This window comes from Choloepus didactylus, chromosome 10 (assembly GCF_015220235.1).
Source record: "Choloepus didactylus isolate mChoDid1 chromosome 10, mChoDid1.pri, whole genome shotgun sequence".
Lineage (NCBI taxonomy): Eukaryota > Metazoa > Chordata > Mammalia > Pilosa > Megalonychidae > Choloepus > Choloepus didactylus.
Window position 1 is genome coordinate 119,049,034 of NC_051316.1, and position 13,928 is coordinate 119,062,961.

A 13,928-nucleotide genomic window follows, 5' to 3' on the forward strand; every position below is an offset into this window, starting at 1 on the left:
GATGCTGAGACTTCTAAAATCAGATAGCAACTTGGAAATACATGTTGAATCACATAGTCTTCCAGAGGCATATACAAAGCACAGAAAAATCTGTATTACCATCAGAATGATTAATCTACAGAAATACAAATCTTCCTTCTTAGGCTGCTTCCTGTGTTGCCATCCTCTCGTCATACAAAACCATTCTCCATAGATGACTGTGTCTCTGATTTTGCACAATAAAACAAAATGTATCTTCTCTGCCTTCAATTGGACCTAAATATTTGGAAGTAGACTCCCATAAATTTTGATAAAAGCAAAAGGAAAAATCGACAGTCAGGAAGAGGTAGGGTAGTTTGAACAAAGGAAAACAATCTGAGGAATAAATATCAGACCCAGGTAATGTAAATGAAAATGGCTGAGGTACTGCAGAAAACTAGAGATAATGTTGCATTCAAAAGGATAAAGAAGAATTCATATTTAAGAAATTAGAGCAGTCTATATTGAAGAAGAAATATGAGATCAGAATAAGTGCAAAGAAATGGAAATATTAATTGAAATATTAAGAATCACAATGGCGGCAGGGAATAGTAGATTGACAATATCAGAGGAGCAACTTGCCCAGAACTCTGAGTGAAAAAATTAGAAAAAGAAAATCCAGTGTCTGTAGAATAAGAAATTTGTGAAGAGGAAACAAAAGAAACAATCAAAAGCATAGATAGAAAAGATCAAAGAAACATTAGGGAAAATGCCTACATTCATAAAGTCAAGTTTTCAGGTTAATAAAATCTAAAGTCAAATTTAACATAAATAATCTTAGATTTAAATTTCATTTACACAGTTAATAAAGATCCTATAATCAGGAAAAAATAAAAGGTAAGTACTATGCACAAGTTTTGAGAGGAGATAAATCCTTTATTAAGACAAATCATGTTTCTATAAATACTTCAATTTAGTGGGTGAGTGTTTACACTTTCTGAAGGGATAGTTTCACCTATGGACTGTGTGTAAGAGAGAGAGAAAGAGAGAGGAAAAGAGAGAGAGGGGAGATAAAGGTTGTTATGGGAGAGGTGGCACATATTTGAGCTATCATAATTTTACATGCCAAAAATTCTATGTATCTTGCACTGTGCCCTTCCTGAGAGCTATTGGAATCATATTCTTCCCAACCACACACATCCCAATATCTCTGAGGTTTACGTAATGTCACCATCCAGAGAAGAACAGAGTAGAAATGTCAAGTTCCTGAAATTTTCCTTTGTCTAGCATAAGGAATGGTATTACCAGTGATGGTAAATCACAATGAGATTCTCATCGAATGTCTCAAACTCACAGACCATTGTGGACTCATGAGGGACCCACCGTCTCCATAGACCCCTCTTTTATTTTTCTCTGTCTCATTAAATGTCACTTCAATATACTCAGTTTCTCATGACAAACATGTGAGTAATCTTTATAAATCACACTTCTTTTTCTCTCCCACATCCAATCTATCAACCAGTTATGTGACCCTACCTTCTAAATGAAACTCACTCAACTTTTTCTACTCAATTCCATATATTCTATAGCATCTCAATACATTTGAGTTGATAAAACAAATGATATAAAAAAGAAAACAAAAGAAGCAGTGTTAATTACGTAGAAGGATGAAGATATTTTAACAAGCTGCACAGGCCCCAGATCATCTCCCTTCTCTATAGACTCCTTTGGAAGATTAAGTAACAGAAATAGATAATCTGTGACCTATTTCCCATTAAGTTCTCTCATTTTTCCTTGAAATAACTTATTAAGGAGGTGGTGTTGTTTTTGCTGTTGTGATTCCCATTTCATTGATGAAGTAGGTGAGGCTCAGAAGTTTTAAGGAATCTGATCAAGTGAACACTCTTTTCCTAATGAAATGTGCTACATCAGTGTGAAAGAAGAGATGGGGAGAAGGGAGTGGACTACCCATCTGGGAAGAGAAGGAGGCTAACGGGACAACAAATATCCTTTTGTTATTAATACAGCTTTCCTAAACCAGGTGTCCCCAGACTTCACTGCACATTTTGTTTTCTACACAGGACTAAATGGGGCAGGCTTTTTCAACTGGTATTCATTTTATTGTTTGTGTGCAAGTGTGTTTGCTTATTTCCGTGCTATGTAGTTTTGAGCTGAATTTTTAAATGAAAAGATAGTGTTTATTATAGAATAGTCATGCACTTGGCTATTGGTCTTTTTGCGTTGGTGGTTCTAGGAAAAATAAGTAAGCAAACAAAAAATTGAGGAAGCCCATGGAATAGGTTCTCCATAGTTGTGAGATTAACTTCATTAGGGCATAGATGAGATCAGAAAGCTTATTTCCTAGAGATTCCACTGGTTGAGAGGAAAATGAGAGATAAAAATTCATTTAGGTATATTCCAAAAGGAACCTGTGTTGGGGATGCAGAATGTGATCGTGGATGGAGCAATTCTGCTGACAATTTTTCAATGACACCATTTTGTGTAGACATGAGTCCATGAGTATTTAAAAAATCCCCAGTAATCAATACATTTCTCTTATCCCAACAACAAAATTTCTCATGCTCAATCTCTGCAGTGACTGTGGGGCTGCCCTTCAACTTGATATTCTGATATTCCCTTAATTAGGTGCAACCACCTTGATGCCCCAACTCATTTGAAGGTTGCTTTTACCCTCATGCTGTTTCTCCACACTTAAAGCTGTCTATCAACCAGAAGACTCTCTCTTAAGCATCTTGCTTAAAACACACCTGAGGCACATGATACATTTGCATCCATGATTCACTACACTCTGGAGAGCACTGTATCAGGATATGTTGAGAATCATGTGTAGTGGATGGAGAGGAGAGACATGGGCTCAGTTTTGACCTATTATGTATCGTCAGCATACACATCTTCATGCAGCCATGCACCCACACTCACATGCCGGCATCTGCACAGGGATAATTGTCTTAGAAATTTACCTTCAAGTATTTTGATGTAAAATATCCATTTTCAGAAGGTGCTCTGGGAAGTACTTGTTAGCTACTTGTCAACAGCTAGCTATTATCAAGTTGTTTTCTTTAGTTGTAGATGCAAAGGTGACAACAGCTAAATAGGTAAAATCACATCTTCCAAAACTACTGGGGAAATGTACCACTCCCTATTTTGTTGTGTTTTTCATTCTACAATGGGGAAAAAATATTTTTAAGTTCCTTAAAAATCTGGCAGAATATTTCTATGTTTCTTTTTCTTTTTTTTTTACTTCACTTCTTTTACTTCCTTTTTTTAAATTTTTGTATTGTGTAATATAACATATATACAGAAAAGTGATGACTTTCAAAGTGCAATTTAACAAAATAGTTAGCAAATTTCAAAGAATGTTATGTTACATACAGTTCCGCCATTTCAGTTCTTTCCTTATTGTGAAGTGCAAAGTATAACATACATATTGAAAGGTGATAAGTTTCAAAGTACGGTGACCACCCTAATTTGTTCATATTGAAAAGGTATATTGACATTATGGGGAAGGGAGCTGCATCTGGTTGATGCTCTTGGAGAGGCCTAAGGGTTTTGGGATTTATCTGGCATAGGAATGCTCTGGGGGATTTAAGTTTCTGAAAAGTAAACTTAGTGAATGAAATATTTATAGAGTCTCAAAAAGTGATCTGGCTATTCTTTAGTATTTGGGGGACTACTGTTTGTTAGGGCTTGGCATACTGAGGGAATTTGGAATAATTAGCTGGAGCTCACATAAGGGTAACCTCCAGGATAGCCTTTCAACTCTTAGCCATTGAAACCTTATTTTGTTGCCTTTCTTTTCCCCCTTTTGGGCAAAAAGACATGCTCAATCCTCAATGTCAGGGCCAGGCTCATTCCTGGGAGTCATATCCCACATCACCAGGGAGATTCTCTCCCCTGGGAGTCATGTCCCATGTAGGGGGAAGGATAATGGATTTATTTACAGAGTTGGGCTTAGAGAGAAAAAGGCCACATCTGAGCAACAAAAGAGGTCCTCCAGAGATGAATGTTATGTGTAATTATAGGTAGGCTTAGCCTCCTCTTTACAGTCATAAATTTCACTGGAGCAAGGCTCATGATCAAAGGCTTGACTTATTAAGTAGGGGTTCCTAAATACACATAACATATATTCTGTCCAAGATAAACAATCCATGTCTCATATTATTTTCACTTAGTTGTACATTCATCATCACTCTCAATTTTAAACAATTATCATTAGCCAATACACCCCAAAATTCTTATCAGCTCCTAGTTGCTTATCCCTAGTATTAGTGTAGTACTGGTAAGGTATTTTTCTTAAATATAGTCTATAATATGCAATAGGTAGTTTTTCCCATACACCACTCTGTTGTAAACTCTTTATACCAGTGTCATACCTCAGAAGTAGATCATGCAAGCACTTGTGGGATACACACCTTTAAACAAGTCCTTTCAATCATGTTCATCTCAATGTGGCACTTATAATCCCATTAGTGAACTATCATCACCTCTGTACATTCCTGTACCTTTAATTTCACCCTTATTAAGATGTCTATACATATTAGGTAATCATTCTCCCTTCACTACATTCTGACTATCTCTAGTTCCCCTATATTCTACATTATTAGACACTGATTTTACATTGTTCAGAGTTTAGGAGATGTAGAACTTCTCAGAATTGGGAACTAATTGTATGCCTTTAATGATGAATTTCTATGTAAAAATTAAGAATCTTCATATCCTTAAGCCCAATTAAGAGCTGCACCAAAGGAGAAAAGCAAGGCTTACAGTCTTCTAGGTACAATTAATGAATTAGTTGGCACCATGATTTTGTTTTGAGCAACTTCAAATTTAGCTACATTATCAGATTACTGTCATGTATGTTTCCTTTCCCAATTGAATTTTGCCTTATGAAAGTTCAACTAACAGATGCTAAAATCAAGAGACAAAACTGAAAGAGAACTTCAGTTTTGAATCAGCTGTGAGCTGATGGTGAGATGAGATAGAAATCACTGGAATAAATTATCATAGGGAAAGAAAAATATTACATTGAAAGTTTGAAATTATCCAAGAAACTTTAAACTCAGTTTTAAAGAATTTGACATAACACCTTGGGGAGAAAGGTGATGTGATTATTCTTGATTGACCCTCCTCTTCCATACTGAAAGTTGATGAATTTTATAGTATAAGAAAAATATCTTCATTTTCTTATCTCTGGGATCATTTGCTCATTTGGCTTGTGAAGGAATGGGTCCACAGACCCCCTCTGTAGTGTTCTAATGATTTTAGTAAAATGTTCGATGGTATAACTGGGCTATTCTTTAAAGGTAATCTAAGCATAGAGCTATTTATTTACCATGGATTGTCTTAAGCCATACCAGAAGAAAATATGGCTGTATCCTAAAGCAAGAACATTGCAAAAAAAAAAAAAAAAAGAGTTAAATAAAAACACACATCTTTTGAATAATCAGTGATGAGTATCAAGACTGGATTTTCTTATTGGGACTTGGTAATAACAGGAGGTAGCCCCTCACTGAACTGAAACATGAGAGAAATTAAATATTGGCATTAATTGCCAGTAGAATTAGTCTGAGTATCTTCTGGGACTCCTATATATAATTTTGAGTAAATTCATAGCAATTTTAATGGAATACATGGGACAAATACTGCTCAGGGCTTGGTTAAGGTCTGCGAAACCTAGATTCCATTACTACAGTCTGACAAAATTTAAGGACTTTTTATATCTATGTTCCTTTGTTGTATATGAGCCATCACCCCTACACCTCAAAGTGTGGCACCCCTAAAAAAGTGAGTGGACTATGTAATTACCAAATCAGTTACACTCTATGATCATGTTGGATACAATTTAACTTTCTTTTGAGAGGATACTTATTTAGTGGAATCATTCTCAAAAGAGTTGTTAATATCATTTCATTATTGGAACTAGGATTTTGGAGGGGTTGCTTAATCAGAAATATATATATGTCACATGGTGATTCTATCCTAATTTGAGTGAGATGTCCAATCACGTACCTCAGCTTATCTCCAGGAGTTTCAGGGAAGGTAAGACCCATATGCTTGGCTTAAGGTAGAATGCATTATAAAGAAAAATGGGGGCCTTTCACTGAGTTTGAAGGGGATTCCAAACACAGGGAAGAAAAATCTAACAGATACAGATAAACAGAGATCATAACCCAGGGATGAATTTCTAATATAAAGTAAATGATTGCCTAGAATAAAACCACATATTAAAAAAGCAGATACTAAAAGCTTTCAGATCAAACAAACCGGCCACTTGCAAGGAAGTGATCATACCCATGATACTTGACTTCTCAAAACTAAAGGGAGACAAGACCGCAATTAATCAACAGCTTCAATATTCTGGGGACAAGTTATTTTCAGCCCAGAATTCCATTTCAAGCCAAATTTGCAACCAAGTGTTAGGGAAAAACAAGGACATGCTAAAATATGTTGTGACTCAGAAAGTTTACCTATGAAATGGCATACCCACTCTTTCTAGGGAAGTGAGCTGATGACAAACCACTCAAAATTATGAGAAACATTAAGTAGAAGCATGGGATACAGAAAACAGCATAAACAACTCTGGAAGCAGAGAATAGAATGGCCAAGTTGACAACTGTTCAGGAGATCTAGAGAGCAACTAGACCACACTGAAGGTGGAAAACAGCAAGCATTTGCAGGGAGGTCTTGGAAACAAAAACATTATGGAATATTTGATTATATAGAAAAGTTGGAAAAATAAAATAAAAGCTCTCATAAGTTTGTATAGTGCTAGAAAAAAAAATATTGATTTAAAAATTCCAGAAAAATAAAATAAAACGAAAAGCAGTACAAAAAAGGAGAGACAAACATAGTGATCTCTGGTCTTTGTAGTAAATAATATTCTTTGATCACAATATTGTAAGCACTGCTTATAGATTTTCAACTTTTACAAACTATGTTTAAAACAGTGAAGAATGAATTATGATTACAGAAGAAATTATTATTGTTTTAAACTTTGATGGCTAGTAAGAATAAATATACAGAGAGTCAAAAGGTAAGAGAGTTAATAACATTCAACAGGTTCTGTTTATAGTTGTTGAAAGAAGGACATGAAGGATTGGGGCATTATTTTAAATTTACAATCATAGCAGAAGAACATTTTTAAAAAATGACATTGGGTGAATTGGGGAATGATGGATATAAATGAGACCTATTTATTATGCCAATAAATGCATATCTAAATTTGATAAACTAGGAAAATAGTCAAACCAGATTATCCAGAGCTGCACTGTCCAATACAGTACTAGCCATATTAGCTAGTACTAATACGTATAGTATTAGCCGTATGTGTCAATTTACATTTAAATTAATTAAATTAAATTTCCAGATCTTCAGTTTCACTAACCACATTTTAAGTGTTCAACAGCCACATACAGCTATTGGCTACCATATTAGACAGAGCAAATATGGAACACACCTATCATGGAAGAAAGTTCTACTGGACATCACTGAATAGAAAGCAAGTGGTGTTCTGGTGTGCTAATGCCGACGTTGTGCAAAATACTAGAAATGCATTGGCTTTTATAAAGGGGATTTATTAGGTTACAAGTTTATAGTTTTAAGGGCATAAAAGTGTCCAAACTAAGGCATCACCAAAAGGATACTTTCACTGAAGAACAGCCACTGGTGTCTGGAACACCTCTGTCAGCTGGGAAGGCATGTGGCTGGTGTCTGCTGGTCCTTTGCTCCCACGATGAGTCTCCAAATGGCATTCTCCAAAATGTCTCTGGGTTTCTCTTAGCTTCTGATTCCAGTGGCTTTCTCTCTAAGTGTCTGGGAGGTCTCTCTTGCTTCTCCGGGACAAACTCTAGGCTTCATCTCTTAGCTTAGCATCTCCAAAGGGGTCCTTCTGGTCACATCTCCAAGCATCACTAAGCACCAGCAAGCATCTGGGTCAACTCTTGGCTTCTCTCTTAATACTGCAGTGAACAAATCAAGACCCATCCTGGATGGGTGGGGCCATACTTCCATGGAAATAATTTAGTCAGAGTCCTCACCAACAGTTGAATAGGTCCCATCTCCATGGACATTCAATCAGAGATTTCACCCTAATCAACAGCCTAATCAGTCTGTCCCCACAAAATTGCATTAAAGAATATGGCTTTTCTGGGGGACATAATATATCTAAACTGGCACAAGTTGTAACTACCAGAAGAAAGAGGTAGAAGAGTCAGTAGTGGTTGACTATGGTATATATAACTGTATATTGGATGGGGGCATTACTTTGTAACAATGTACATATATTACTTTGACAATATTTGATAATAAATCACTTAAAAATGAAAATACGTACACACAAAGTAACATAAGGCAATTATATATTTTATTGGATGTCCTGAGAGGTGTACCATGAGAACCAAGGCAATGATAATAATAGAGAATAAGACCATAATTTAGAGAACGCCACATGCTTTATGAACCAATGAGTTACTCAGATGTGGCCTTTCTCTAAGCCCAACTTGGCAAATAAATTCATTAGCCTCCCCCCATGAGGGACATGCTCCCAGAGGAATGAATCTCCCTGGCAACATGGACATGACTTCCAGGAATGAGCCTGGCCCTGGCAGTGAAGGATTGAAAATGCCTACTTGACCAAAAGGGGGAAAAAGAAAGGTAACAAGCTGAGGTCATAGTGGCTGAGAGATCCCAAATAGAGTCGAGAGGCTATCCTGGAGGTTTCTCTTCTGCAAGCGCCAGCTAGACATCCCAAATGGTCACAGTATGCCAGGCCCTTACCAAAATTAATCTCCAAATACCTAGGTCCCTACCTGAGATTTTATAAAAGATTCACTCACAAAGTTTTATCTCTCAGAAACTTAAATCCACTAGAATGTTTCTATGCCAGACAAGTCCTAAAACCCAGAGAGAACAGCCTCTTTAAGAACGTCAATCAGATGCTGCCCCCTTCCCCATGCTGTCCACATCCCCCCTTTCGAGATGAACAAGTTAGGGTGCTCACTTCCTAGTAATCCCTGAAGAAAGAGATTAAGTGAGAGGAAGGGGTAACAACCAACAAGATAAGATTTAACAAAGGTCTATGAATACCGAAATTTTATATATATTAGATGCTGGGGTTTTGGAACAGCTGGAAGGAGGTAAATGGCATGATGGAACTGTAACCCATAACATCCTTTGAAATTTGCTCTATAGCTACTCATTGAATTGTGCTTTGAAAGTCTTCACCTTTCTATACATATCCTATATTGCATAGTAAGGAAAGAGCTGATACTGTGGAACAGTAACCCATAACGATTTTGGAAATTACCTATGTAACTGCTTGCTGAGATGTACATTGAAAGTTAACACCTTTTTGTATGTATGTTATATTTTACAATAATGGAAATAGCTGAAGTTGTGGAACTGTGACCCATGACATTCTTTGAAATTTGCTTTCTAACTACTTGTTAAATTGTATTTTGAAAGTTTTCACTGTTACGTATATGTGTTAAAATTCACAATAAAAAATGCATTAAAAAACATGTGGATGTATAACATTTAAAAAAAGAGCCAATGAATTTACTGAATTTACTCTTGAAATTGAAAGTAATCAAAATGCCATCCCCAGTGTTATAAAACCTGTTTCTTTATTCAAAAGGGGTCTAAAACACTGAAACAAAATAATGTTTCAAAGCAATGTATTATTAAAATCAATAAGAAAATATTTTTAAATTAATATATAGTGTTGTCAAACATTTGACAATAGATATCTTTCCATGGTGGATCTCAATTAGTCACATTCCAAAAAGGAATCTTAGTCCTTGAGAGGTACATTTCAGAAAATTCTTAAATTAGTAAAAATTCCCATTATTGACCTCCCCATACAGCTTAGCAGGCAACCTCTGGGCTTATTTCTAATGATTCACTTTTATTCTGTAAGAACAAGCTCACCCAAATCTATATATAAGATTAAAGCAATTAGAATCTTCAGTCTTTCTGCAACAGGACATTGCACAAGAGCAGGATGAACCAGCAGGTGGAGAACTCTCGGTAACTACAAGAAGGAAGAGTGGATTTGGTAATAGAAGAAAAATGGAGATGACTTGATGACTTGTCCCCAATGTGAAGCTCAGGAAGGATCAATTTCATGGGCCTAGACGATAAAATTATTCACATCAAGCACTAAGAAGGCAAAGCAAGAAAATATGTTTTTGTAGAGACCTTTGAAAATAGAATGAATATTTGTCTTTCCAAATTATTCACATTTGGACCTAACTCACTGTCAGTTAAGTGATTTTTTCTTGTATCTTATTTAGGATTAAAAGGGATGATCTGTACTTTGGGTCTGGAAATGTACAATAGCCAAGTAATTGGCCATTTTATAAAAATGTATGCTTTACAACAACAACAACAACAACAACAAAAATGTTTAGGAGTATCCAGTTGAATATTCTAAGGAACATCATAATACTAAATCCTCAACCTGAAGACACATTGTCTTTGAATCTACTCAAATATACGTATGACAGGGCATTCATAATTTCCCTAAAGAGAGACAATCATTCTGATTTCCTAAATGGCATATAATATGTCTTTTCCTTTCAGAGAAGTATACAATGCACAATAGCTTGAACTGCTAAGGTAGTGACATTCAGTCAAATCACTTCTTCATCGTATTATAGATACCACAAAATGAAGCCTGGAAAATAGGGTCAGAGACCAGTTAGCCTGTCTCTTCAGATGGTTAATTCCAGTCTGATTTTGACAATAAATGTCAGGTACAAGACAGGGTTAGAGTACTGAATACATTAGAAGAAATGGGATAGTCAGAACAAATAGAAATAATGAAATCAGCCAGTGTTCATCAAAATATAGCATGCTTGTTTCTTGAGATACATAAATGAATACCACAATCCTTTCCCTCAGTGTGCTCACAGTTGAGTGAGGAGTGTCAACAGTAGACAACATCTAAAGCACAGAATAAGATTAGCATCTTATATAAGAAGTAAGTTCAGCATTTTATAAACAACTCAAGGTGGAAGAGAGTCAAAGATTAGGTGACATCAGATCTGAGTTACAGCAAGAAAGCAATTAATAACTAAGCAGGAGAAAAACAGAAAGCATTTGAAAAGGAGGGAAAAGTCATGCAATGTGTCAGGAACCAAAAAAGAGCACCATACATGTAGAACGCTGAATGTGATCTATGTGATTAGAGTATAACTAGTCAAAATAAAGCAATAATAATAGTAATAATAATGATAGTTATATTAATTCATATATCAAACTTTGTGAGAATGTTTATTATATGGTGTGCCTTGTTCTAAGAGCTAGATATGATATATTGAGTGCTTACTATGCATCCTGTACTAACATGTATATCATATTATTTAGTCAACACAACAAATAGTAACGTGGAATTTGTTTCCATTTTAAATGTGAGCAAACTGATATTCCAGGAAGTTAGGTAACTAGCTTAAGGCGCTCCTTCCAGTAGTCTGTTGAGCCAGACTTCAAATCTGATATATCTGATCAGTAAATTGAGCATATAATCTCTAAGAAATGAGATTGAAGAAGGTAAGGGATTATTACATTAAGGCATCAGGGGTGTGATGTACCAAATGCAAGTGAAAAAGCAAAATACTTATATCTGTACTTTCCTTTCTTTCCTTGAAAAAGATAATCAAATAACTTTTCTGGTAAAATGGTATTAGTACATTAGAGTTTCAATCCAAATAAATGTTGGATGTTTGCATTCATCACTCAAGTAACAATTTATCATTATATACTCTGGTAGCAAATTATTATTATTATTATTTTTATCATTGTCATGTTATGAATTCTCTAAGAGTTTTCCTTAAAAAGAAGCAAATAGACAGTGCCTTTCCATTAAGACTATGAAAACTTTTATTTACTTACAGGTCTAATGTTAATAGAAAGTGTCAAAGAAAGATACAAACTGTTATATAGTCTTTGGTTTTATTTTTATTACCAGTGTTAATAGGTCACAAAAGACACAGCATTCCTTTTGTCCAAATCTCTTGCCAATAAAAGCAAAATGCAAATAAAGCTAAAGAACCACCTGAATTGTGTACTTTAAATCTTATTTATTTTCCTGCTGGATGTTTTAGTGAGAAAGAGGCTCAAGTGGAAGTGGCCAGAATCCTATGAAATCTGAATTTGAACATTCAAAACCATAAAACAAAAGGCATTGCTCCAAAGCTTTTTGAAAAGTTTATAATCGTATTGCCAAGCAAAAGAAATCAGATACATTTTGGGACATTTTGATGAAACCAAGTTTCCTGGAAATGGCCTGAGCTGTTTTATGGCTTGAAACAGACTCTCTCAACGATGATGCTACCAACCCTTCTATATCTTCCATATCTTCCAATATTTTGAGACAGCTTATGAATAAAATTCAACTTTGACCTTTACTCTTACCACATGACTGGTGGTTCCTAGTTCTACCATCAACTGATTTTCAACTGTTGTATGTACTTGCAGATACCAGCAAAGTAGAATTTCCAATCGGCAAGCTCCTTTTAGTAATGTTAAAGTCCAATGCATCCTTAAAGAGTTAATCATATTCTTTTTTCATATAAAATCTGCCTGGAATGAACATCTTGGTTGTCCAACCGCAGATGAAGTCCCAGGAATGCTTTTTAACACCGGTAATTTGGCTGTTTTTATGCAGATATAACACAGAAGTGTCTGTAAGTTTTAGCCTTCACTATTGGTAAGTATTGGCTCCAGAGAACTTTGAACTGTCTTATTTACTGAATTGTCAGACCAAGAAGTTTCACCAAGAAACAAAAAAGAGAATATGCAGTTCTCCTCGACTAATCAAAGGTATCACAGTCCTTTGGGTACCTTATGTACACTGTTGAAACTCAGCTGTAATTTTTGTCAGTTTATCACCCAACAAGAAGAGACTGAATTTGGACAATTAGGCACACTTCCCAGTGACAGATGAAGCATTTCTACAGGCTGTATTTTGCAAATGCTTGGATATACAACTTAAATATTTTGTCATTTACTTATGGGTGGTGTAATCTCTTTAAGTATGTGTTTATGCTGAAGTTCATCACTGATTTCAACTGCTCATCTCTACCTGTGCCAGTGCCATTTGTCATGTGACTTTGCAGGGCTTTCTCCTTGGGATTGCCCAAGCCTCACTTTGGTCAATGGGATATTAGCAGAAGTGATACAGCATTGCTTTGAAGAGCACTCACTTGTTTCTACTCACCTTCTTTTACGTTTTCTTTCTCTTTGATAAGAAAACACACAGACTAGTCACCAGTCCCAGAAGGGGCAGGAGAGACACATGCTGCAGAGCCAACTTGCTTAGGCACAGCCACATCTAGATTTCCAGGTGCATGTGCACTAAATACCTGTTACCACCTCCCAAGGTTTTATGGTTTTTCATTATTCATCGTTATAGCTTCAACAGATAACTGATACAGGTTTCATGTTCCTTTATTTGCTGATTCAGACAGAATCAAATAGTGGCTCTTTTCAAATATGGCTTCTTTTATCCGAGGACAAAGGACATGTTGCAACATAAATACATCACCTTTTATGCAATTCCATTGTGCTGTGACATAGTTCTATCCTTTTTATGGTAAAACACTTTGTAAGGACTTTTCTTCAGGTTACACAGTCCAGAGAACTCAAGCATGGCAGGAAGACACTGCCTTGGAGTGAAGGAAAAGGTGTCCTCTTCAGTAGATAAAGCCTGGTGCCAGGGAGATCCAGTAAGGAAGGTCACCCAGACTGTGTTTGAGCTTCCACCAGCCCTTTGGCCCTGAACTGCAAACAGCACATGTTAGCCCTTTGTTAAGATTGTGAGTCAGAATATCAGCTGCCATTCAAATTAAAAGTCAACATGTAATGAATGTCAAGGATTAATTTGCCATACAATACCAGAAATTGCTCCATAATTCAAATAAAAACTTTGTCAAGCAAAACCATGATGA